Source organism: Notamacropus eugenii, chromosome 2, assembly GCF_028372415.1.
Source record: "Notamacropus eugenii isolate mMacEug1 chromosome 2, mMacEug1.pri_v2, whole genome shotgun sequence".
In the NCBI taxonomy this organism is placed as follows: domain Eukaryota; kingdom Metazoa; phylum Chordata; class Mammalia; order Diprotodontia; family Macropodidae; genus Notamacropus; species Notamacropus eugenii.
The window spans coordinates 231373794-231401157 of NC_092873.1; the positions used below are offsets into that span (position 1 = coordinate 231373794).

Consider the following 27364-nt stretch of genomic DNA (forward strand, 5'->3'; position numbering starts at 1 on the left):
GGCCCTCTTTTCTATATTCATTCACTTGAGGATCTCATCTATTTTGAGTTACCACATATAGATAGATGATGACCAAAGTAATATGACTAGTCCAAAGTTGCTTATAAGGGACTTTAAGTTGAATCTTTAGCTGTCACTCCTCAGTCTGTATTGATAATGCATTTTTGCTTATTAATATAATTTTGCTTCTTAATGGGAAGATCTTCCCCACTCATTAATGGACCAGCCCATTTGTAAGAAGGCCCACAGCTTTTGTTAATTTTCTAATGAGGCACTGGTTCTCAAGGGTTGTGATACCCTCTGGCTCCAAAAAGTGTATAAAGACTGAGGTGAGGTTTTACTTTGGGGCTTACTCATTGGAAATGTTTGTTTGGCCAGATGAGACTCTGGGCAGCTGGTAAGGAGCCCCCTGACTTTGAAAACCCAGATATTGGTGCTTCTCTCTGTGGTAGCTATGTATGTATGTAATGGTCAGACAGTTGGATCTGTCTCTTGACCTATAATGTTTCTGTTGCTTATGTCAAACAGTTAGAAGCCTTGTCAGTTGATTTTGATTTCTCTGTATTTTCTCTGAAGCTCAGGGTGCTTTTTCCCCTAAACTAAGTGAATAATATGTGTACTTGATTAAAGTGATTGTTTACCCTTCAAAAGTTGCTTTTCCTTTTAGAAAAGCAGATCAAAGAACCTGTGATAGCAGGTCCCCCTGTGTATGTCAGGGTGCTTTCTGTTACGCAATCACATCAATATCCTCCCAGTTTGCTGTCTTAGATATTCTGTTGATCCTTTTCTTTTTTTCATTCAAATTGCTCGTGAAAGGCTTCTTGATCCATCTTTCTCAACATTTTTTACATTTGCCCTTTGCTTTCCCCCTTCCCCCAAAGCTACCACCCTAATCTAAACTTAATTTCTTCATACTTAAGACTATTACAACAACCTCTCATCTGACCTCTGCTAAGCTCTCTGTTGCAGTCCTTGCCTATAGCTGTCTGAATAATCTTTCTGTAGCAGTGAAAACTTGTGCAGGTAAAGCTTATTTGGAAGAAGCAAGAAGACAGGTCTAAATTCTTGTCCCCAGGGAGAAAAAAAAACATGCACATGGCTCCCAGTCCCATGTGTTGCAAATTGTCTTGGGTTCTTTGTTAATTCTGAACCTTCTTCATTTACTTGATATCTAAATCTTCTCCTTAAACTAGACCATGGTCTCTTTGAGTGTTTCTTGAATGTTATGTTACCCTTCTTTTGGCTTGTGCTTCTCATCTAAACCCAGGTCCTACCTCTGTTCTCTCTGAATGTTTAGTAGCCAACCTACCATTTTTGGCTCTTTGTGGAGTAGGGATCTTGCATCCATACTCTTTCACTTCTCCTTGGCTTAAGAAACCTCAGTCCTTGGCCCCAGCCTATGGTAGGTTGCAGGAACAGGGTTGGGAGGTAAATTCCGCTTGATCCAACACTGTTTTCATCAGTTCACTCCTGCTACTGAAGAAATTATAATTATCCCTTTTGCCTAGTGTATTCTATCAAATCTAAACTCTTCAACTTGTAGTTAGAGCTCATGTATGCTTTTCTCATGTCTTCCCACTCTCTCATTTCTAAACAACATTCTGATTTGCTTTAGTCAAGTTGGTCTCCCTTTTGTCTTCTCTTGTTCATTTCTTTTGTTTATTCCACAGCCTTTATCTGAATTGTCTTGATCTCTGCTTCTTTAAAAGTTAGTTTAAAGCTTACTTATCCCAAGAGGTCTATAGGTTGTTTTCTCTGTGTGTGTGTGTACAACAATCTCATCAAAGACAAGGATATCTTCTACTTGTTGGCCCTTCTATTGCCCTGTTTTATTAAATGTCTAGGAATGACTTTGAATCCTAGACTTTTCTGCTGGGGTTAGTTACTGTTATTGATTAGATTACCTCAGTTGTGCTATAAGTGCTATAATGAGGCCAAGGTCACAGATTCTCTGTATGGGGAATTTAATTTACTATATAGCATCTTTACTTTGTCCTATGCCCACAGACTCTGCATGGGTGTCTGTCATTTGACTTCTAAAGGAATAGGTAAAAATATATTTAACATTACTTTCCCCCTATTTAGAATTTTCTACTTATCCTTAAAAGTCCAACTCAAAAGGCTACCTCCTCCACAAAGCCCCCTGCTTCTTCCCTCCTCGCTCAGGTAGCACCTTGTTTAGTATCTATTTAATGAAATTAACATGTATTCTTTTATATTATAGATAATCTGTGTTAATGATGCTTTGGGATGAATGAATGAGTACACTACTGAAAAAATGCCTCCAATTTATTGTCCTACTTCCTACCTCAGCAGCACCCTTAATATTCAAAAGCACTTTAAGGCTTCATTCTTTCTTTTATTCATGTAGTGCTTCAAAAAAAATGAATAGCTCTTAGGGGAAAGGAAATGATCAGTAGCAAAAAGGAATTCTAGAGTTTCAGGCATGTAATTTGATTTGTTTGCAGCTAGAAGCTGCAATCTAAGCCAATGAAATACCCATATTAGTATGGCATTGAGAGTAGAAGAGCTGAGTTGGTTGCCTTTCATGGTTTACCATATCCTGGGAATTTCAGAGTAAGAGACCATAGTGATATCTGAAAAGTAGCAATCCTCATCCGTTTCATTATTTGCTCCCTGAAGGCAAGGACTACTTTTACCTTTCTTTGTATCCCCTGAGCTTAACATTGTGGCTGGCATATAGTACGTATTTGATAAATGCTTATTGATGACTTAAATACACTGTAGCTTTCCCTAAACTAAGCATTTATTAAATGTCTTTGTGTGAATTTAATTCATAAAGCTCCTTAAGAAATGGAAATATTTCTTAACTATCCCCAAAATGTGATAAATTTAAGAATGCAAGAAAACGAGATGAAAGGAAACTTTATTAAACTAGTGAATAAAAGATATAAAGAGAATAGAAGACATCCACTTTAGTACCCCCATTAAGTGAAGGTAGTAAGAACAATGTACTAACTAAACAGCTCTGTCATTTTCCTCTCTGGGTCTCAGTTCCCTGTTCTGTAAAGTAGAGGGATTGGACTAGATGGTCTCTGAGGTCCCTTCCAAGCCTTACATCTATTAACTATGAACACAACAACCTTAAAATATTAGAACAGAGAATATTGAAATCCTTTTTGCCATCCCTGCTTTTACTGCATTAAATTTAAGTTGGCTGATTCTCCTTCTACTTCTGGGAAGAGCAAATGGTTAGTTGTGGTCAATTCCTCCCAAATGATTATCTTTCAGAACCAGTGTGAGTTACTGCCATCTAATATAACATCCCTTTTACAAATGGAAGAGGAGGACACTTTCAAGGTGCTATTGCTAAAAGGGTTTTGGCAGTTACTAGAGTCCTGGTTATTTAGTGAAATAAATAATAACAGAAGTCAGTCTAGGAATTTGCAAGAGGAAGTGTTATGGCACTATTGCTTAGCAAAAATATTGGTGCATTCAATACACTTGTAAATTTAAACTGCACCAAGGGAAGGCAAATGGGCTTACCTAATCCAGGCAGCATAGGAAATATTAAAATAAATACTTCATGTTGTTAAAGCAGGGATGACATCATTTCCAAGGTATTTTTTCTCCTTAAAATTGCAGGCTACTTTGACAGCAGTATTTGAAAGGCCAACAAGAGGCAGGATGAATTATTAGGCATACGAAAGATTTCTAACCCTCTAACAGCTCACATGTTGCCCTTTGTTGACTGGGCATCAGAACTGCCCTGTTTTCACTCAAGTATCCTTCAAGATGTAAATTTGAGAGTACATAGTCAAGTGGAGGGTGAGAGAACCCCAAAGAAAATCTGAGAGAGTACTGTAGGGTGGAAGGTTAGAGAAGCCTCCAAAAAAATCTTTAATGACTTATTCCTCAAAGGAAAGAATCTTGGAATATGGTTTCCTTGCTATGACCATAATCATGTCGATTTTAAGAAGTATAGATTCTTATGGATATTTATAATGATAGGTTTTTTTACACAGAATTATTAAGTGTTGAAATGAGCCAACTTGTATCACTGAAGCCAAAGTTACAGTTTTTTGGGGTTATGTTTTTTTGGGTGGGGGGGTTAAGGGTCATAATTAAATAAGCAACAGATTTTTAGGAGGTGATATAATTTTTAGGCCTAAATAGTAGTCTGTACAAAAATTTTCCAGAAAGTGAAATCCAGCCATATGACAAAGGACTACTGCAAATATAATTCCATGTGAGTGACATATAAATCGTATTTCTCTCTATAAACAGTATAGCCTTTTTTACGTAGTTGCTGAGGTATCATAGCGTTCTTGCAGCCCTTTCTTCATTTTCTCTTCACTTTTTTTCTTCTCTAGCTCTTATAACTAATCAAGGGATGCACAATTAAAACATACAACAGAAAGTGGAAGAGCCCCAGAGACAGGAGAGGGAGAGAGAACAACAGCAGGATTTGCTAGGCTTCTGATAGTCCAGTAGGCCTGTTTGGAGAATTGAACCCTAAAGCAGTCTGAAACATTTGGGACTAAGAATATTTAGAATTTTAATGTGTAAGCTATAGGGCAATAAAGAAACAAAAGAATGATGAATTCCTTTCCTTGTAAATCATAGCTGTTTTTTGTTTTAAAAATTATTTCATCTCAAGTCTTTTGTACAGTAGCAGAATGTTTTAAATCTGATTTAATACCCTGATTTAAAAACATTTCTATAGCAGAAGTTCTTTACTTTTGTGTGTGTCTTGGGCCCCTTTTTGTGAAGCCTGTGGACCCATTCTCAGAATAATTAATATGACTACAAAAGAAACTAAAGTTTAATTTAAAAAAATAAAGATAATTTTCCCCCACCCAGCTGTACAGACTGAAATCTATCCATGGTCTTTGGACCACAGGTTAGGAACCTCTGTTCTGTAGGGATTCTAGAACATTGGCCACCATTTACCAATTGCAAATATACATGTCCCCTTTTCAAATTTATATTGACAAAGGGTATCATTGAAAAAAATTATCTCTGTGGTTACATCTATGAAGGATGGTCTTGCAATTTATTTTTGTTGGAGGAACAAGTTTATTACTATTTTGCTTTACTGAGTCAGATACCTTTTTTTAAGGGGGTTATGACTCACAAACAGTAAAACCCTAAGTGATCTGGTATTTTCTACATCCCTCAATCAATTGTGAAGGCATGCTTTGTTGTAGAAAATTATCTTTGAAAAACCCATTTCTTCCCTTATCTTGGTAGAATCTAGGCTTGTTAAGGTTAGGGACTCTTTCTTTTTGTTTTATATGCCTAGTCACCTAGAATATTGCCCTGTAGATAGTAGACATTTAATAAATTTGTGCTGACTTGAATTTGCATACGTTCATCAAGAAATACATACATGCATACGCATATAGATTATTCTTATGAAGTTGTAACAGAGATGAGAAAGTAGTCCTGTAGTTTACTAGTTGTTGTTCTGTTTTTGGTCCCTTTTTTGATAATAATACTGTTCATAATCTTTTCCATTCATATTTGAATATATCTGACATATTTTGAAAAACAACCCCTTGGTACGTACTAGTTCCGTGTCACCTCGAGCTGGTTGTCTTCTGTTTGTATTTGGTCAGGGCTGGCTACTCCTTCCATGATTGCATTTTAAATACCATTTCCAATTTTGGGTATAGCACATCAAATAGTAAAGTGTTAGGGTCCAAATTTGTGTTTCTGCTCTGAACCGTGATGGTAATGGATCACCCTAGCAGTACTCAAAAATTGTTCCTTTTTCCACCTTCATCTGCAGTTGCTCTTGGTTTGATACCCTTGAGGGCAGAGACTGTCTTTTGCCTCTGTTTGTATCCTGAATGTTTTGCACAGTGCCTGGTGCATAGTAAGTACTCAATAAATGTTTATTGATTGATTTGATATTTGCACCTCAAGTCAAAATTTCTGCAGCCCCCTTTTCCTCTTTACTGCTTCTCAGTTTTTGAGGTCACAACTGAAATCTTACCTTCTGCAGAACACTTTTGCAATCCCTCTTAATTCTAGTGTCTTCCCTCTATTTCCTCTATGTCCTGTATATAGCTTATTTGTACATCGTTATTTGCTTCTTGTCTCCTCATTAGATTGTGAGCACCTCCAGGAAGAGGATTATGTTTTACCTTTCATTGTATCCCCAGCACCTAACACAGTGCCTGGCATAAAGAAGGTGGTTAACCAATAGTATATTGACTGACTGAAATGATGCTAACCATAATCTTCTACCATGCTTGTATTCAAATCCAGTTTTCTCCTTGAATACCATTTGGCATGGAGGTCAGATGTTTGCTGGCTGAGGTAGTTTTTTACTCTCATTGTGGTGACCGTTTTGCACTAGTTAAACTTTTTTAAGAGATGGTGACAGAATATCTTTACTATAGATTAGGGGCAGTCCCAGAATTCACAGCACTGGATATTTTGGAAAGAAACTTTGAGATTGTATATAAAATTCACTAGGGTTAGTTCATAGATCATTCTGGGTAAGAAGAAGGTGAAAGATAACAGAGCCACAAGGCAGTATCACAAATAAATCAAGATTCATATTGATCCACCAGCAAGATGGTGCAGACCTGGAGTTAAGAAGACCTGGGCTCAAAAAGAGCCTCAGACACTTTCTAACTGTGTGACCCTAGGCAAATCACATAATTTCTGTTTGCCTCAGTTTCCTCAGCTGTAAAATGGAGATAATAATAGCACCTGCCTCCACAGGGTTGTTGTGAGGATCAAATGGGATGATATTTGTCAAGTACTTAGAAGAGTGCCTACATAGTAGGCTCTCTGTAAATATTAGTTGTTATTGTTACCGTCATCATCACCATCACCATCATCATCACCATCACCATCATCATCATCATCATCATCATCATCATCATCATTATCTGATTTCACCCAGACTGAAAGCAGCTTCTTGCTTCTCAAGTTTCTCATAGCACTGTGTCTGTGTAGCACCCTTTTTACTTACAGGACAGAACAGAATATATTTATGCTCATAGCTTATCCCTCTATTGGCAGAGATAGGGGAGAAAACAATATTTTCCTTAAAAAATACAGCTGAAGTGTTACCTCCTACCTATATAGGCCTTTCCTGATTCCCTCAACTGGTAATACTCTACCTCCGGAAATTACTTTGTATAATATGTACATACATTATATTTACTTACCTGGATCAGATCCTTCCCCTGCTTTCCTCCTAATGTACACTCCCAGTGTTTCTGTTTTGTTGCCTGGCACATAGTAGGTGCTCAATAAATTTTTCTAATTGAATTTTCATCTTCTCTTCACCAATACCTATTTGATTTCTGACTTTTTTGACTTACAAGATTTTATCCTTTATGCCTCCTCTTTTTGCTTCCTATTCTTTAGCTCATCATTCTGGAAGCTCCTTGAAGGCAGGAGCTGTGAATCTTGTTTAGTTCATCTTTGTGCTCATCTGGCATGTAATATGTGCTGAAACAAAGTTTATTGAATTCGATTGAATTGAATCCTCCTTTTCCTGGTGTAGTTTCCTTAAGGGTCCCAGGATGGCTGATACTTTGTACTCCTTCCTCCATAAATCCTGGTTCTTCTCAGTCCCTTTTATTATATATTATTATATATCTGTGTGACATGGGGAAAAATTAAAACCATCAGATTCAGTAAGCCATATCCTCTATGGCTTATCTGTATTATAAAGCTTCTTGATACGGCCCCAGTTACTCCGTGTGCTACTCACACATTTTGATATGTCCCAGGTGATATGGTCAAATAGTCTCTTTGGGTAGCCTTTCCTGCTTGTTCTCTACATTTTGTTCCCCTTCTCTGGATTTTCTTTCCCTCCAGTGATTTATCTGTGCTTGCCCTCCTAACTCTCCAAAAACACTCTTTTAATCCTTTGATTTCTAGGCTTTTGTCCTTTATTCCTCTTTTTCCTGCTTCCTACTTTCCAACTAGAATCTGTCCCCTATAGTCTCTTCCCTTTTTTTCTTTACCACCCCTTTTGTTTAATCATTCTTTATATTTTCCATTACTATTCTACATATTCTGTCTTTTAACTTATTCTTTAGTCACTCCTTTCCTTCCTTGTTCTCATTCTTTTTCTCTCCAAAGTGGTCATTTTCTTCTCTTCATGTGCAAATGCTTTTCTTTAAGATTTAACCTTTCCTCTGAAGTCATCGTTATAACTGTTCCTTGCCTGTTGCCTTGTCCAGGGCTGGTGAAAAAATAATAATAACTTTAGTGGATCACTGGGGACCCAAATTATATTTTAAACATCATTTTGCAAGGCTGTCTCAGTAGGCATCTTCAGTGCCCTGTGTGTCCCTTTTCTGATCCCACTGTGAAAACCTGATTGGCAGTTGGTGAAGGGCAGGGAGCTGCTGCCTGGCACTCACAGGAGACCCCGCAGGAGGTGCACAGTGCCATTGTAGAGGAATTGCAGCCAAGCCAGCACAAGGTGGGGGACCAGATGTCTCCCGATTATGTTCCATTGAAATCCAAACAAAACCCTAGGTTCAGGATCATTTCTCTGGGACTACCCAGTGGGAAACTGGCCTTATTCCAGACTGTCACAACAGCTGGTCACCCCTTGCTAAGACGTATATGCCTTGCAGAAAACTTTACCTGGGTCTTATTGATTGGTTTTTGCGAAGCAATCAGACAGCATTGGGCAGACTTAAAGTATATTGCTCTTCTCTGAAAATAGAAAAAGGTAGTATATCACTGAACACAGTGGCAGTCTGATTAAAGGCTTGGGAGCTGTGAGAAGGATGCCTTTTCCCTTTTATTTATGCCACCCATGTTAACCTTGAGGCTGAGTACAGACACTTGCAGATTTCCAATTACAAGGCTGTACCCTGTGTTACAAGGCTGAGCCCACCCTTGGAAATGAATAGTAATAAACAAGCTTACAAGGAATGCCGTCAAAAGAAAAATCATGCTTCTGTTCTGAATAACCTCATCCACATTGAGAACCCTGAGTGTCTTTCCAAAATCTCATTTATTTGTCATCATCCAGGCTGTTTGAATTTGTGTCTTTCCACTTTGCTCTTCCAGAGATAATGAAATATGATCCTGGTCAGTTTCATTTTCTGGTTCCCTAGATGAAAAAAAAATCCTCTCATGTCATATAATTTCAAAGCTGGAAGAGATTCTACAGTCTATCAGTGACCATCTATTCCAACCCCCTTGTTTTACAAATAAGGAAATGGAGGCTCAAAAAGTTGAAGGGGCTTACCCCAGGTCACACAGTGAGATAGGGTTGGAGGCAGGAGTACAGTCCAGGTCAGCTCTTTGTTTAGTGTGAGTCGAGCTGCAAAAGGTTTTAATTTAAAAATAAAAACAAGCAAGCAAAAATGCCTCGTGCTAAAAGAAAAGGTCATGAAATCATTTCTAGTCATATCAAATCTTGACTAAACATTTATTCCAAACCTAAAGCCAGGGCATACATTACATGCGCTGCCTTTATCACGGGCTGCTCCTGCTGTTCCAATCACCTGATCACGTCTCTTGGCTGGCAAGCAATCCACAGTCCAGATTCTCAGACCTCACATTGAGATTTTGGAGCCAATCCTCTTCCATTAGAAACAAACAAGATAAATTGTTTCCATGCTCTCCAAAGGAATGCACTAAAGCCTTCTTCCTCTTTAACATGGATATAATTTAAGCTTGGCAATAAAGACCATCTACCTAGTTCTTTGGAGAAAGATTTTTGAAATAAAGCCCTATAAAGTGACCTTTTACTCTCCTCATGAGTGTTTTAAATAATTTATATCAATAGCTGTTGATTTTGTTGTTGTTCAGTTGTTTCTGCCTTGTCTGATTCTTTGACCTCATTTGGGGTTTTCTTGGCAAAGATACTGTAGTAGTTTGCCCTTTTCTTCTCCAGCTCATTTTACAGATGAGGAAACTGAGACAAACAGGGTTGAGTGATTTGCCCAGAGTCACAGAGCTAGTTAGTGTCTAACACTAGATTTGAGCTCAGGAAAGATAGTCTTCCTGACTCTAGGCATAGCACTCTATCCACTGTGCCATGTAGCTGTTCTGAAATATTTAAGAAGTAGAGCCCTATAAAGTGACCTTTTACTCTTCTCATGACTTTTAAACAATTTATAATAGCTTTTGATTTTACATTACCTTTTTTGGGGGGAGGAGTTGGGGAGAATAGGTGCCTTCCCAGAGAGGTAAGCCATGTAGCAAATTGTTTTCTTAAAGGGAGAAAAAAAAAAGCAGTTCAGCAAAACTAATCAACATATCACTTGACTTTTACAATGTATGTAACGTTTCATACCTCTCATCTCCCGAGATGCATTTCCTCATCTATTCTTTGGGGACAAGCATGCTCATTATAAATTATACAGTGTTTTGCTGATTCTGTTTATTTCACTTTGCATCTGTTCATGTAAATCTTCTCATGCTACTCTATATTCATTGTATTTATTATTTCTTATAGCACAGCAGTATTCCATTATATTCATATGTCACAAATTATTTCACCATTCCCTAGTCAATAATGTCCTCTTTCTCTTTTGTTTCCAATTCGTATCCACTACAAAAGTGGATAAAATGCTGGACACAGAGTCAGGAAGACTTGAGTTCAGATTTCGCATCAGACTCTTACTAGCTCTGTCACTTAACCTCTGCCTCAGTTTCTTCAAATGTGAAATAGAGATAATAAAAGCACTTACCTCACTTCTCACCTGACTGCGCTTCTTTAGGACTTCTCTGACTTTTTCTACCAAAGCTCATTATCAGGAAAACCTGCAAGAGTCCGACTCATCACCACCTTTTATCCTTCAGATTGAAAGGTAGAACTATGAACTCCAAAATCTCCATTTAAGGAGGGAACTCAGCTTAGAACATCTCCTCATTTCTTAACTGGATGCACTACTTTGGGACTTTTCTGCCATACCTCCTTTCATCCACTATCTTCTTCCACTACCTACCCCAACTTTTCAGTTCCTTTTGTGTGTTGTTACAACCCCCATTAGGTTGTAAGCTCCTTGAGGGTAGGAATTTTCTTTTTTTGTACCCCCAGCATTTAGCACTGTGTTTGGTATATAGTAAGTGCTATGTAAATACTACCAAATAATAATAATAATGATGGGTGACTAGGTGATGAAGTGGGTAAAGCACTGGGCCCAGAGTCAAGAAGACATAAATTCAGAACTGGCTATGTGACTCTGGACAGGTTACTCAATCCCGTTTGCCTCCATTTCCTCATCTGTAAAATGAGCTAGAGAAGGAAATGTCAAACCACTCTAGTTTCTTTGCCAAGAAAATCTCAAATGGGATGACAGAGACTTGGAAATGATTGAACAACAACTGAGCGAATAATAATATTAATGTTATTACCCTTATTATTAATACTTTTGTTTATATGGGGCCTTTATTGTATCATTGTTCTCTTTGGAACCTGTACTTAGTCTTCTCCATAACTTTTAAAAAGTCAGTAAGGCTCTTAGCCTCAGAATTGGAAGAGATCTCAAAGGCAGTCAGTGAGACATTCCATAAGTGGTCATCCAGGCTTTGCTTAAAGAGCTTTCTGTGAGGGAGTACCCTCCATGTCTTCATGCAGTATGCTTTACTTTGGAAAAATTCTAAATGTGAGGAACTTCTTTATATCGAATCTAAATTTGTCTCTTCAAAACTTCCAATCATTGTTCCTATTTCTGTCTTTTGGAGCCAAGTACAACAAAGTGTTCTGCCTCCCCATGACATTCCTTCAAATACTTGAAGACAGTTATCATGGTTTTCTGCAGTGTTAGAAGTAAAGTTATATCTTCTTTCTCCAATGTATATCTGCAGAGCATCCAGGTTCTCCCTCAATTTTAAGTATAGTGGAAAGAAAACTGGACCTGAAGTCTGAAGTTCTGGGTGTGAATACTTTCTCTAGTGGTAACTGAATGTCCACATAACCATGAGCATTTTATCTCCCTGAGCCTCAGTTTCCTCATTTGTAGAACAGAGATAGTATGTGCTCTGACTTCTTCAAAATGATATGGTAAGAAAATGCCTTGCGGTTTTTAAAGAACTGTATAAAGTAAAACACGATAATCACATGTATGGATTGCAGAGACAAGAGGGAAGAAGACTGTCACTCAGGGTTCTGAAGGCAACCCTTAAAATGGCAGTTCCTACCAGAAAGGATAACGCATTTGCAGGTTCTCTACAACATTAATTGAATAATCATTGAGTGTTGCCTTGGCATGAAATCTCATTTCTTTGTACTGGTCTGTTGGTGATGAAATAGAAGAAACCAGCTAGAGTATTCACTGAAGATACTGAAAGGAAGTCATCTAAGATGGTCAAAAACAAAACATATGTCCATTGATTGGAGAATATATTAAAGGATTGTGGTACATGAGTATAACAGAATATTGCTGGACAATAAGAAACTATAAATATGATGAATATGAATAAACGTGGGGATACATAGGGATTGATGCTAAACAAGTAAGCCAAACAAGGAAAACAATGTGTGTTGTACTTGTAACAATATAAAAGGAAAGTGCAATAACACCAACAACTAAACAATAAAAAATTATAATGATCACACTTAGCCCTAAAGAAAATCTAAGAATACGCTTCCCCCCTTCATCAACAAACATTTATCATTAAGAGCCTATTATATGCCATCCACTGTGCTAGATACTGGGAATAGAAAGACAAAAATGGAACAGTCCCTGCCTTGGGGGAGCTTACATTCTATTGTGGAGGGGAAGGGGAAACAACATGTGGCATAGATAATATGTATATTTTATATACACATGTTTATGTCCATTTTAGTTGTTCAGTTATATGCAGCTCTTCATGACCCCTTGAACCATAGCATGCCAGTATCCTCCACTATCTCTCCAAGTCTATCCAAGTTCATGTTCATTGTTTCCATAATAATATCTACCCATCTCATCCCATACCATCCCTTTTTCCGTTTGCCTTCAAGCTTTCCCAGCATCAGAACCTTTTCTAAAGAGTCCCATATTCTCGTTAAGTAGCCAAAGTATTTAAGTTTCTGCTTCAGTATTTGACCTCCCAATGAATAGTCTGAAATAATTTCTTTAAGTACTGACTTATTTGATCTCCTTGCTGTCCAAGAGACTCTCAAAAGTCTTCTCCAGCACCACAGTTTGATTCTGCTGGTGCTTAGCTTTCTTTATACTCCAACTCTCACAGCCACACATCGCTACTACAGAAACCATAGTTTTGACACTGTAGGCATTTGTTGGTGAAGTGATGTCTCTGCTTTCTAGTATGCTCTCCAGATTTGCCATAGCTTTCCTTCCAAGGAGCAAGCATCTTGTAATTTTGTGACTAAAGTTGCCATCTGCAGTGATCTTTGAGCCCAAAAAATATCAAGTCTGATATTCCTTGATAGAAAGTAAATACAAAGTAATTTTTGCTATCAGCTAAGAGGGAATTAGGAAAGTCTTTATGAGATGATGCTTGAGCTGGGCTTAGAAGGAAATACAGGATTCAAAGAAGTGAAGGTGAGGACAGAGTTCATTCTACATAGGGGGTATCTTTATAAAGATGGGAGATTGAGTGTGATGGGTAAAACCCAGAGAGAAGGTCAATCCAGGCAAACCTCAGAGTGAAAGAAAGGGAGTGTTCTTTAACAAGATCAGAAAGATAGTTTGGGACTGGCTTTAAAAAGGCTCTAAAAGTCAAACAGGAGCACAGGAGAATCTACATTTGATCATGAAGACAATAGACAGCCATTGGAATTTATATAGAAGGAAAGCAATGTGGTCAGACCTGTGGCTTTAGGAAAATCACTTTTGTGGCTGTATAGGAGAATGGAGTGGAATTGTAAGAAACTTGAAGCAGAGACCTTTTAGGAGGCTATTCTGACGTCCTGAATTAGGAAAACCAAGTGAATATAGAAAGAAGGAGATGTGTGTGAGAGATATTGTTGAGGCAGAAGTAATAAAATCTGATGACTAATTTTATTTATAAGGTGAGAGAGAATAAGAAGTCAAGGATGATATTGAGGTTGTGAATCTAGGCAACTAGAAGGATGCTGGTCCCTTTGACAGAAAGAGAGAAGTTTGAATGAGGGTTGGATTCTGTTTTGGATACATTTAGATTGAACTGTCTATGGATATCCAATCTGAAATATCTACTAGGCATTTAGTGCTGTGTGACTGGAGCTCAGGAGAAAAACTGGTTGGACATATTGAAGGTAGAAATCATATCTTGCTTGTTTTATTATCCAGTAAGCATTTATTAAGCATCTGTTGGGGGCCATTGTACAAGGTGCTGAAAATATAAGGGCAAAATTTAAAACTGTCTCTGTTTTCAGGGAGTTTCACTCTGCTAAAGAGATACAGCCAGGGGTGTGCAGAAGCCAGCTCACACCTGCTCACAATAGCCAATTGTTAAATTTTCAGTGTGAGCACTTACACTTCAGACATAAGCAAATACTATACAAATCAAGGATTAATTGATTGTTGGTGTTCTGGACTTAAGTAATGTAGAAAATATTAATAATGCAGATTAACTTAAAAATGTGTCTTGCATTTTTTTTTTACATGGAGATCCTCTTTTTAAACATTTACCAGAATACCACTGGATACAACATATACACAGATAAAAACATACAAGAAAATGCTAATAATCAGTGCATCCAGGAAACAGATCCTGGAGCAGGTGGCATGTAAGTAGAGACTGGAAAGAAGCTAGTGATTCTACAAGACAGAGGTAATACATTAGCATGCATGCAAGGCATGGAAACACTAGATGGAATGTCAAGTTCAGAGGACAGCAAGCAGGTCAAAGAGACCTGAAAACTCTCTGAAAGAGTAACGTATAATAATCCTAGAAGGCTAAGCTAAAGCCAGAGTGTCAAGGGTTTAGTCTCCTTTAAAACTGAGCACACTTCATTAATAAATACTGAAGGAGTGAATGAATGTTAGAAAGACTAAAGTACTATATTTGAATTTTTTAAAAGGACCTAGATTCAAATCTTGCCTTTAAAAATGCTAACTATGAGATAGAAGGCAAGATACCTAACTTATCCGTGTTTCCTCATCTACAAAATGAGAATAATATCTTAGTACTTGCCTCACACAATTGTTCTGAGGTTGAAATGAGCTCATACCTGTAAAGTATCTTACAAACTTTGAAGAATTATATAAATGTCACTTTTTATTAATGATGGGATGAAAGAACAGAATTGCCATACTGAATCAGAGCATGTTCAATGTTCAATCTCTGGCAGTAGTACCAATGGAAGTATAGGAGAAGAATATATTTGACCTAATTGTCATCAGCCTGAAAGATTAAAGTTCAGATATCCTAGTGTCACCTGCTCCATCCATCAGCCATGAATTTATAGCAAAGCCTTCCTTGAATCTATTTATTCAGCCTATGCAACTTCTTGGGGTAATATGTCCCATATATTGTTTATACTTGGAGTATTATTCATGGGCAATATGTTTCAGAAGTATAGTGCCACCTGTGGGAAAAAGTACTTCCTTTATTTGTGCTAACCTTACCTTTTTAAAGTTCCAAATGGTATTACCCCCAGATTCTAATACACTAGCATCTCTTAGATACATTGTTGGTCTTATCCATACCTTTTGTGATTATATACGTTTTCATCATTCTTTTCCTACTCTTCCTCCTTTAACTTTGCTAATACTTGAAGCTGAGATCTTTAGCGTTTTCCATGTATTTGGAAATGGAGATGGGGGTGTCCACCAACCTGATTCCATTTTGGATTGCTTTCAAACATAAAAATATTTTGTCCTTGGAACAAATACTGGTCCAGTAAACAATCTAGGTGGCAGATACTTAACCCATTGCCTGGAACATTTCTGTTATTGTCCATTTGTTTTAGTGGTGTCCAACTATTCATGATCCCATTTGGAGTTTTCTAACTGCTCCCCCCCCCCCCCAGTAGATCTGACAGATAGACTATTCCTTACTCTTGTAATTTGCTTATGGTATCAACTTTTATGTCTAAATCCATTTTGACCTTATTTTGGTATACAGTGTGAGATTTGGTCTATACCTAGTTAGTGTCCTACTGTTTTCCAATTTTCCCAGCAGTTTTTGTCAAATAGTGAGTTCTTATCCCAGAAACTAGGCTCTTTGGGTTTATCAAGCACTAGGTTGTTATGGTTTGATTGTGTGTCTTATGTATCTAATTTATTTGATTAGATAGATTACTGTGTCTTATATATTTATTTATTCCACTGATCCACCACTCTATTTCTTAGCTAGTACCAGATAGTTTTGATGATTACTGCTTTATAATATTATTTGAGATCTGGTATTGCTAGGCCACCTTCCTTTGTATTTTTTTTTTCATTAATTTCCTTGATATGCTTGACCTTTTGTTCTTTTAGATTAATTTTGCACTGGTTTTCTTGGCAAAAATACTCCAGGTCATTTTACAGCTGTGGAAATGGAGGCATACAGGATTAAGTTACTTGCCCAGGATTATGTAGTGCCTGGTATATAATAGGTGTTTAATATCTGCTTACTTGCCTGATTAAGAATACACAGTGGCTATTCCTGCTTGATTTTCTCATTTCCATTTTTATCGTGGGCCACAACTCCTTCATTCTTCTCTTGCTACTCTCAGACTGGCAATATTGTGCTTCACGCTTTGAAACAGATGGTTGTGATCGTATCCGGTGCCATCTCCATAGGTTCCAAAGGGCCAGGCACTAATCTTAACAACTCTCCTATGAAAGAGGTGAACATCTTCCACTTCTCATTTTCAGCTTCTTCACTGTCTTGGCCTAGGTAAATCCACCACTTACTGGGTATTAATCATATTCTAGAGAGGTCACCACAAGCAATGACCATGAAGTTGTGGTTGTCACTGAAACTCATGACACTAGGGAAAGAAGAATTAAAGCAAGAAAAAGGAGGAAGAGGAATGCCACTTCATATGTAACATTTTGAAGGTGCAAAGTCTAATTGTGCTAGCCTGTCTTGCGCAGATTAGTTATGTTTATCAGGTTGTATTGATGAGGTTAAGGAAATTTCAGCCACAAAGGTGAAAATACCTTTAAACTAGAATTTCCATGAGCTGTTATTAAAGGGACACAAATAATATTTTGCTGATCCTGGATGACAACTTTCTGAACTAATTGCCCAAGGCAATTTTGACTCCCTGGACCACCTTTTTCAAGCATGCTGCCCCCATTTCCCAAGAAGGATAGATTTTCTGAATTTGAGTTGGGCTTTTTTCTGAGTTTGGATAAGCCAGGAAAAAGGACATTTAGTGTTTTGACCCCACGACCAAAGACTGGGAGAGATGGATATAGCAGGCTGTAGTTCAGCCATACATATCTTACTTATTTGGCCAAGGAATTGAGAAGCTATAGAATGGTAACTGGCTTTAAAGGACATGCTGTAGTGACTATGCTTTAGTTAATAAAAAATGCTGTACCATTTCAAGGCAAGTGGGATTATCAGCCAGGAATGACTGCACATTGCATTACCATGATTTTATCACAATAAAGCCAGGGAATAAGAAAGAAGTTTGTTTGCAGATCTCAATCAGTCTACTACCCTTCTCAGGTAAATGCATCTCCATAAAATATCAGTGCCAATAAACTCACAGCCCCTGGCCTTGGAAAGAGGTGGACACCACTAGTTGTCTGAGTGCCTTTAATTGCCAGTATTCTAGTTCCAGGCCTCCAGCTAGTTCTCATGGTAAACTTTGCTCCAATTAGCCCTATTCCTCTAAGTATATCAGACAGATACACTACTCAGACAGAGCGGATATTAATTTTTTTAAAGCATTATACTGACATGCATGAAAGGTAACCACAGATTTACAAGCTTAGGGTAACCTTAGAGATCAGGCCTATTGATTTGACATATGAGGAGAATGAGACCCACAAGGAGAGAGTGACAGCCAAGGACACACAATCAGTGGCCAAACCAGGACTGGAACGCTAAAGGACCTAAATCTGAGTCCCAGATTTATCACTTACTACCTTGGCCAGGTCATTGACTTGTTGGGACTTCAATTTCTTATCTGTACAATGAAAGGGCCAGATTTAATGACCTCTTAGTCTCTTCCAGTTCTAAATCTATGATCTTATGATCCTATGAAGAAGCAATATGGCATAGTGAATAAAATAGAGGGCTGGCTTCAGATGGAGGGTGATCTCTTATATATATTAGCTTTGTGACCTTGGGCAGATCATTTTGGCGGAAAAAGAAACAATCATTGATTATGTGCCTACCATGTGCCAAACATTTGTAGGTGTCTTACAGATATCTCATTTGATTTGATCCTCACAACAACTCTAGGAAGCAGATATTATTTTTATCCCCATTTACAGTTCAGGAAACTGAGGCAGACAGAGGTTAAGTTAGACACACAGCTAGTAAGTGTCTGAGCCTAGATTTGAACTCATATTCTCCTGACTCCAAGTCCAGTGCTCAGTGCCTTGGCCAGATTCTCTAAGACTATGATTTCCAGAGAAGGTACCCACCTACCTCCATAGAAGAAATTTCATGATCAGGAATTCTCTTTACTAATGAATCACAAATCTTATCTCTATCCTACAATATTACAAACCCAGGTCAACTGATGTCCTGCTCAGTGGTTGTATCAGTGCACTACAAGGATATATAATGGAATGAATGAGAATCTTGGAGTTATAGGCAACCCATGTCTGTTGTTGATGTATAGCTAAGCAAAGTGTATAACCCATAGACAGAGTGAAATAAACCTTGTTATTTACTCAGCAGTCATCAAGCATTTCTCAGAGTATGAAGTCCAAATGAGGAGCCCGTATCTTAAGTAACATATTGAGAATGGTGCCTCTTCAATACTGACCAAGTCAAAGCATGCAACAGGCAGAAATGGAGGAAGTTTTCAAAGCCCGGAGACAAGACAACAATGGGGAGGCATAACTATAGGCATCAGTATGGAGTATCAATTGTCCATGATAAGGCTATATCAAATAAAAAGAAGTGAGCTTAAGCTGTAACAGGATGTATTTAAGTTGGACCCTGAATTGACAGATGATGCTCAGTTCTAAACAGCATCCCCATTCATGATATGCAGAATAAGCTCACCCTGACCTGGGTGATCAAAAATGCACTCTGCTCGTAAATATGTCATTTTATCTTCTGTGCAATGGAAGAAAAAGACTTGGAATAAGGAATAGGGCTCTGAGCTATGAGAAGCCAAGATCTGAGACCTTTGAGCTTAATAGTCAACCTGTCCACTGACATTCTCTGTGACCTCTGGGAAGGCACTCGACGACTCTGTGGTTTAGTGACTTCATCCCACCTTCCTCACGGAATCTGCTGTGAAGAATGGCTAAGTTGCAACTGCTTAGTAAGTATTTAATAAAGTGTCTCTGTAAATGCTTTTAATCAAAAGAGGGCTGACTGACAAGGATGCCTTGAAGGTTAAAACTAAACTGGCTCCCATTCGAAACATGTGCATATGAGGGAGTGTATATATGTGCATGCACCGCTAATGGGATGCCATTTGCAAGGAGTAAGGCAGCCTCTTGAGACCCCCATGGTTATCTGCTTTCCATTAAACCCAGAGTATTCAAAGGCCCTCTGTTCTAATCCTAATCAACTTGGAAGCCACCAAGCTCAGGCATGAGGCTGTCAAACATGAGTGGTTGCAGATGTCAATGCATGGATGGCAATCATCCAGGAAGATAGATCAAGGCTTAGTCACTAAAAAATACATGCCAGGACTTCTCAGCTCCATAGCATCATCACACCCCCGAAGGAAAGTGTGTCATGACAGTAAATCAATAACCTCTTGGAGACGATTCGTTTCTGAAATATTCTTGATTAATTACGCCAGTGCATGTTCATTTGGCAACATAACTCTGCTCTAGTATTAACCTAATGCTTTTTGCATGAAGCAGCATTAGAACTGGCTCCCATAAGTCAAATTGGACATTTCAAACCAGCCTTTAAAGGATCGAGTTATAGATTTTATAATGTCTCCATGTCAAACATAATTGCCTTTATTGCTGCTTCTAGACTTTTGCCAATCAATCAAAATAACATTTATTTTATCATAAACAATGGTAAATTAAAACCATGTGAAATCACTGCCTTTGTTAGATAAGTAGGGCATCTTCAGACTCCTTGTGGCATGCACAGACTACAATGGAAGAGTGTGATGAGATGATGTAGTCTTGTGGTAAAGTACATTACTGATTACTTAAACTTCCAAAAGGTATACCAGCTTTATGTTTTATAAAGGTGTCATTTAATCTCATTTTCCACTTACAATGTGGAACAGAGGAAGCACCCTTAATTCTGATGATCTCACCTGACTTTTTGGAATCCCAAAGGGGAATATTTTAATCAGAAAGTTACAATTGTTCCTTTGAATGTGTGGTTTTAACAAGTCTATTGGATTCCTAAATGAGATTATACTATATTTAAGGACCTAATTTTTTCCCTCAGTAAAATATAACTCCAATATTATGGTAGAAGGAAATGGGAAAATAATATTCACTTAACAGGAACTCATCAGATAGCAAGTTTTGCTGAAATGTATCTGCAGTTGAATCTTTGGGAAGCAGGTCAGATATATTTCTGAAAAGTATGTAAATGCAATTCTGTTAGTCAAATCTCATTTTCTCATTAATTGAAGTATTACAATTTCAGAGATGCTTCTAACATCAGCTTTCTTTGCCTCCTATCTTCATTTCTAGTAAGTGCAGATTGCTCTCACAAAACAGCACTTCTCCTCACACCTTCACTATTCCACTGGACCTCTGAGCTCTTCAGTATGGCTTTTCCTTCCAGGCTTATAAATTATAAATCATCCTTGCATGGCTATCCTGCAAGACTGTTGTTTATATTCTCTCATAAATCCTCCTCAGAGGGCATTTATTCATTTCTCACTTGACTATATTCCCTTCAACTTCATCATGTCCCAGAAACAGCTTCATACTGTAAGATCACTTCAGCCCTAGCACTCTGACTGCAGAAGTCCCCTCTTTCCTTCAGGCTCCTGCCTCTGATTGCATAGTTTTTCGTAGAACCTACTTTTAAGGAGGATGCACAAGCCAACCAGATGAAGTTCTAGCAGACAGAAAGACATGCCCAGAGTTCCACAGCTAGTAAGTATCCAAAGTCAAATTTGAACTCAGGTTTTTCTCACTCCAAATCCTACAAAAAAAAAAAAAATCAAGAAAAGGAACAATATGGGGAAAAAAACAATTGAAAGGAAACCTCAACCACTATTGTTGCACAGTGACATCCTAAATACGTTATAATCACACCCCATTGTAAAGACACAAAGCAATAAAAAATTACTCAGTCAACCCCCCACTTACATCATTTATGATATTGTTCCCATGGAAGTAGGTACCCTCTGTAACACTTCTTCTAACAGCATTTTTTCAGGAACCAGCAACAACCTCTTTCCTCCTTTCTTCATTGTTATTATTATATCTTGGGGTTTTGTGCTCATTTTAAGCTTTTAATCTACCTTCCAGCAGCTTTGTAGATAACATCTTTTTGCCACAGATTATAGTTAGCAATGCAGATAGAACCCTGAACCAGGAATTAGAAAATGGAAGCTCTGCAACTTAATTCTAGTGCTTATATTATTTCCTCTGTTAATTATTTCTTATTTATCCTAGAAATAGCTTGCTTTGTGTATATTTGTTTGTATGTTTTCTCCCCCATGTGGGCTCTTTTCACGTCCCTAGCACTTAGCACAGTGCCTGGCCCATATGGTCTCTTAATAAATGTTTATTCAGTGATGGATAGTTGCATGCAACTTGAGTACATAATTTAATTAAAATTTTATAATTTCAAAGGAAGATGGCAATACTTACTATGTCACGCTTACTTTTGCACTATCTTATAGTAGGAATCAAATGCAAACTTATGTAGGGGGCTTTGTAACCCTAAAGCGCCCTCTAAGTGTAAAGTTTTGTTTTGTTTTGATTTATGTGTTTATTTTCATTTAGTTATTCACTTCTAGGTCACCACGGTAATACCCGGTTATTTAGATGAAACTGCCGTCTAGAAAGGGTATTTCTCTGTGCTTTGATTAGCTATAAGAACTGTTGATGGGCTATGTATACATTCCTGAGAATAGGTAGCAAAAATGTCTTGACAATCTCAGAAAAGATCCAGAATCAATATAAAATCATCTTAGCCCATAAGAGGGTAAGGTATCCACGATAGGAGAAAGCTGCATCTAATTTGTGGAGAAAGCAGAAAATATCTCAGTTGTTGAGACAAGATGTCCTATGTTAACCAAAAAAGAGCAGGAACAAGAACCCCAACAAGAGTATCTACCCCGCAGTTAAGGGGAAAACACCTTCTGAACTGATCAAATACAGATTGTTTTATCCATGGGATTAGTGGAATAAGAAGGACCCTTCCTAGTTAAAGGCAGGTTTCTAACCCTAGGCATCATGGTTTTCCAGAAGCCCACAGCAGGCTTGCTCCCTTTGTCTTGGAGCTACCCAGGCTTCTAGTTGTCATCTCTAAGAGGAGAATTTACATTTACACCCAGAATTTACAGTGAGGTTGTTCCCATGTTAGAGCTATCCGCTCAACTTATGTGACGTTCCTTCAGCCCAAATCTTAGTTACTCATGTAAAGTGTTCAGTGTCATTAACTCAGTGTCAAGTTATATATGGTCTGTAATTTGATCCTCGTCATATATATACAGAACTTATTTACTATGAGACATAGTTGCACCTCTCTCAGAACTTACTGATTGGAAACTAGGTGATGCAGTGAGTAGATAGAGCTCAGGACTTAAAGTGAGGAAGTCTTGAGCTCAAATCCTGCCTGAAACACTTACTAGCTACATGACTCTGGGCAAGCCGCTTAACCTATCTGTGGCCTAGTTTCCTCATCTGTAAAATGGGTACATCTGTACCTACCTCCCTTTCTCCCAAAGTGGTTGTGAGATTATTTGGATATTTGTAACGTACTTTATAAACCTTAAAGCACTTTATAAATACTATTTATTACAAATGAAGACAGAACATAACTATGCCCAGTTTTCTTAGCACCTAGTAGAGTCCCACATGCAAATATCTCTTATTTATTCCTGTGACATTAGAAAACAACAACATCTATTTATCCTGAAACATTTACATTTCATTTTAGGGTGGGGAGCTCCGAATGTGGCTTTTTTCAAGTTTTTTGCATTCAGCGTAAAAGAATAGTCATATACCTGTTGTTACTGTTCACTTGTTTCAGTCAGGTCCTACCCTTCGTGACCCCATTTGGCATTTTCTTGGCAAAGATTCTGGAGTAGTTTGCCATTTCCTTCTCCAGCTCATTTTACAGATGAGCAAACTGAGATAAATAGAGTTAAATGACTTGTCATGGGTCACATAAATGTCTAAGGCTGGATTTGACCTCAGGTCTTCCTGACTCCAGGCCCTATGCTCTATCCACTTCACCACCAAAGTACCCTACCATATACCTACCCACCCCATCATTCTTGGTTGATCCTAGTCAAATCATTTACCTCCCTGAGCCTCAATATTTTCCATTTTTGAAATGGGAGTAAGAAAGCTTACATAGTATAGCATTGAATAGAGTGTTAGACTTGGGAAAACACAAGTTCAAATCTCATCTCTGAGATTTACTAGCACTGTAACCATTTGCTTCTGTTTCCTCATTTGTTAAATTATAATAATAATAATACCAGCAATGCCTGCCTCTCAGGGTTGTTTGGGAGGATCAAATGAAATTATGTGTTACCCCACTGGTTTGCAAACCTTATGACTCTAAAGAAATATCAATTTTATTATTTCTTCCTTCTCAGGGTTGTGAAGAAAGTACTTTGTAAACCTTAAGGTGTTAAAAATACAAACAACCATTATGCTTTTTCACTTCTCTATTCTCCATATCTCCTTTTCTCCACTTCTACCCTTAATCCTATCCCTATCCCCATGTGTTCATTCTCTTTGGTCTTAGAGGGTGAACATAGGGATAACAGATTAAGTATAATATGGGTCTGGAAGAGACTGGGAGTAAGGGGACAGCTGCTATTGTGGTTGTTAGAGGGGGAAAAGGAGAGTGGAAAAGTGGAAGGTGAAGAAGTCATCTCTTCTTCTTAGGAGCTGGATGCAAGGTGGGAAAATCAAGGGGAAGCAGAGTAAGTTGCGCTTTCAGATGGCTTCCTACCTATTCTGGTCGCAAGGGAAGAGGGGCTTCAATACAGCCAGAATTCCACCTCCTCTGTTTCCTTACATTTATCAGACACCAAGCCAGTTCATACTTTTTTATGTTACCTTCCTTTAGAAGAGCATCAATAGGCCAGTCACTCTGGCCAACCCAACCCTTCCATCCATTATGTCCAAGGAACAAACTTTTTGAGGTCAAAATGACACCAATGTAAATTCATTGTCTTCCCCTCTGAAGGCAGTCTTCCACCAAACTTCTCTTTCAAGCACTAACAGCCTTTTAATTACTCATATTCTAAACCTTGGACTCATCCTTAATTCTTCCCTTTCTCCCTCAATGCCTCCCCTCCTCCCTTCCCGACCCTACATCCAGTCAGTTGCAGTTTCCTTAGGAAATTGGAATGCTCTTCCAAAGATGAAGCTCAGTCCCTGATTTGTGACTGGTTCTTCTTTTTTCAAGCATCATCCCCTAGTCACTTTAAATAAGTTTTTGTTGAGATTCTAATTCTTTGTGGATGTGTGATTTAATCCGTATAGAGATTCTCCCTGTCCAAAACAGTTACAACTCTCTATGATTTAATAAATAATCTTTTAGAGTTTCCAAGGCTAAAACATTCATCAACCTGTGAGCCACCTGGTGATGAGTTTCTTTGAACCTAGCCCAACTGTTCCTTGGAAACTGCCATCCCTGGGCCCATACTCAAAGTCTTTCCAGCTTGGGATGAGATCTGCCAAAGTCTGTACTCCTTGGCCTAGTCATTGCCTGCTTCTATGCCTTTGCATATACCTCTCCTGTGCCTGGAATATACTCTTCTGAATTTCCCTATTACTATCAAGAGTACCATCATCTTCCTAGTCACCCAGCTTGGAATCTCAGTGTCACACTTAGCTAGGGTAGCTAGGTGGTATGATGGGCCTGGAGTTCAGAAGATCTGAGTTCATATTTGACCTCAGAAACTTATTAGCTGTGTGACCTTGGGTAAGTCACTTAACCTCTATCTGCCTCAGTTTCCTAACCTGTAAAATGGGGATAATAATAACACCTACCTCCCAGAGTTGTTGTGAGCATCAAATTAGAAAATAATTGTAAAGCACTTAACACAGCACCTGGCACATAGTAAGTACTAAAAAAGTTATAATTGTTATTCTGATGTAAAGAGACTAGGGCTAGATATAAGAAAGGTCTCTACCCAAGAGCAACAAAATTTAGAAAATAGAAACATTTTATATAGTTATTTTAAGGATTATGCAATTTTATATTCTGGTAGGAATTTAACTCTCTCAGCAGAATAGTAACTACTTAGCAAGAATAATTAGGTAGACTAGAAAGCTACCAGATGGCAGTTCTAGGATCTCCTCCTGTAGGTGGTAGGGTAAGGGTTCCCAATACGCTGCTGATTTGAGAGCCCATCTGGAGCTTCTTGCCCTGATCCTACTTTTGCTTCCTTCTCCAGGCACCAAGACTGCTAGCTCCAGATCCTGGAGAGACCCAGAATCTCATAATCTCCAGCTTCCAATCTGGTACCTTTCTTAAGAAATTTAAAAGATGAAATCAGGCAGCAGGTCAGCAAGACAAGGAACAGTTTGTGAGCAAAGTTATCATAGAACTGTTTCTCCCATGACTTCCTAGTCTTCTTTATACTGATTGAGTCCATATTAGTCATTTGTCTGAGTCAGCTAGAAACTAGAAAGTATATGACTGAGGCTAACAGACTAAGGCTTAGAATTTAGTACTGAGTACATTCTAGCCACTTTCCTTTAACATTGCTGTTTTGAAATGTCATTCAATGAAATTAAAGAAATATTTACTGAGCACTTACTGTGTGCAAGGGTACTCTTTTTACTACCTGGATTTACTCAGAAGAAGAAGAATGTGTCTTATGAAAGAACATATGATCAAGATCAGGATTTTTTCCTCTAAATATTTTTGTCTTAAGACTAATTGATAGTTAGCTCAGTCATTGATAAGCAACAAATTCAGTGCCTCTTCAGGGCAAGCAGAATCTAGCAGATTTCCTCTTTGGGTTTTTTTTTTTACACACAGTACAGATGTAACCCTCTCCCAACTCCCCTCTAGGTGTGACTGCCTGGATTTCTCCCCATACAGTGACTAAGTTGGAGGATTTCTCCTTGGAAGGAGAAAGATCTATGTCCATGGAATGCTCTAAATCTGAAGTTAATTCTTGATGTCATACTGATACCTGAAGATGTATAACATTAGACCCTCAAGCTGTTGCAGCTTTTTCTGTGAGTTTACAAATGTGAAATGGTGAAAGACTGAGGATATATGTTTATCTTAGAATCTCAGTTAGAAGGAGCATCAGGAATGATCTCCACTCTGGACCTATACAAGAATCCCTTCTATCACATATCTGACAAGTGTTCAGAACTCTCAGGAGGTAGAACCCATTACATTCCAAGGTTTCATCTTTGCACAGTCCTGATTGTTAGTTTAAATTAGCCAATTTACAATTACTGTACAATGTCCCTAGTTCTCTAGGGCCACTCAGAACCTCACTGAGTAGTGTTGAAGTTACAATTAAGTAACTGTATAAGGTCATTAAACAAACTCTTCTCAAACAGTGATTAGGAATAGCTATAATATATAATATATAATATCAATCTATGTAATAATATTATTGATGTAATAATATTATTGATAAGTCCCACTCTGATACTTCATTTTAGTGTAGAAGTGACCCTGGATTCTTGAAAGCTATCCCTGAAAAACATAAACTCTCCTAGAGCCTGCCAAGCTTGAAAGCATTCAAGTAGAGTCTCACTCAGTGTCTGTATTCCAAGAACCAGCCTTCCTAAGTATGGAGACACTTAGAAACTGTATGCTGGTTCCTTCCTGATGAATTCTTTGGCTGGGGCAACCTGTAATTTTCATTATGACCTTGTTTTTTTGGAGTATATATATGCTCTTTAGCTCCAAGGAACTTGGATGGGCTCCTCCATTCCTCTACCTACCCAAACCCCAGTCTCCCACCCTCCCAATTCTTCCATACAATTTTCATTAACTGATGAGATAAATACCTTGAACAGCTTTTTTGGTGATGGTAAAAATTGTTTGTCCATTTGAAGACTGTGACTGCATTTTCCTGGCGGATTTACTGTTTGGCATCAGGAATTTATTCAAAGTTCCTTCTAATTACGAAATCTGAAGGACAGCAAGATCATCAGCCAACAAGCTGGATAGTTGCCTGAACAACTGAAGAATATTCACATTGGTTATCTGAACTCATTAAAAATCAGAAAAGGGAGAA

The 27364-nt window shown here is 38.1% G+C and overlaps 1 protein-coding gene and 2 long non-coding RNA genes across 5 annotated transcripts in view; 2 read left to right on the forward strand and 1 right to left on the reverse strand.

Annotated features, from left to right (window-relative positions):
• LOC140526889 (uncharacterized) overlaps positions 1-27140 on the forward strand; it is a 146418-nt gene extending 119278 nt beyond the window's left edge. Inside the window, exons 2-3 of the long non-coding RNA XR_011974578.1 lie at positions 25550-25616; positions 26173-27140. This is a non-coding gene — a long non-coding RNA (uncharacterized lncRNA). The remainder of the gene's footprint in view (positions 1-25549; positions 25617-26172) is intronic.
• Positions 1-27364, forward strand: part of AIG1 (androgen induced 1) — a 334033-nt gene that overhangs the window by 255686 nt on the left and 50983 nt on the right. The gene's annotated exons all lie outside the window — the stretch shown is intronic.
• LOC140526888 (uncharacterized) lies at positions 8951-27217 on the reverse strand. Its single transcript, XR_011974577.1, has 5 exons — positions 27135-27217; positions 20977-21099; positions 10102-10172; positions 9203-9277; positions 8951-9064 (listed from the first exon to the last, which is right to left on the reverse strand). It is a non-coding gene; the product is annotated as an uncharacterized lncRNA (long non-coding RNA).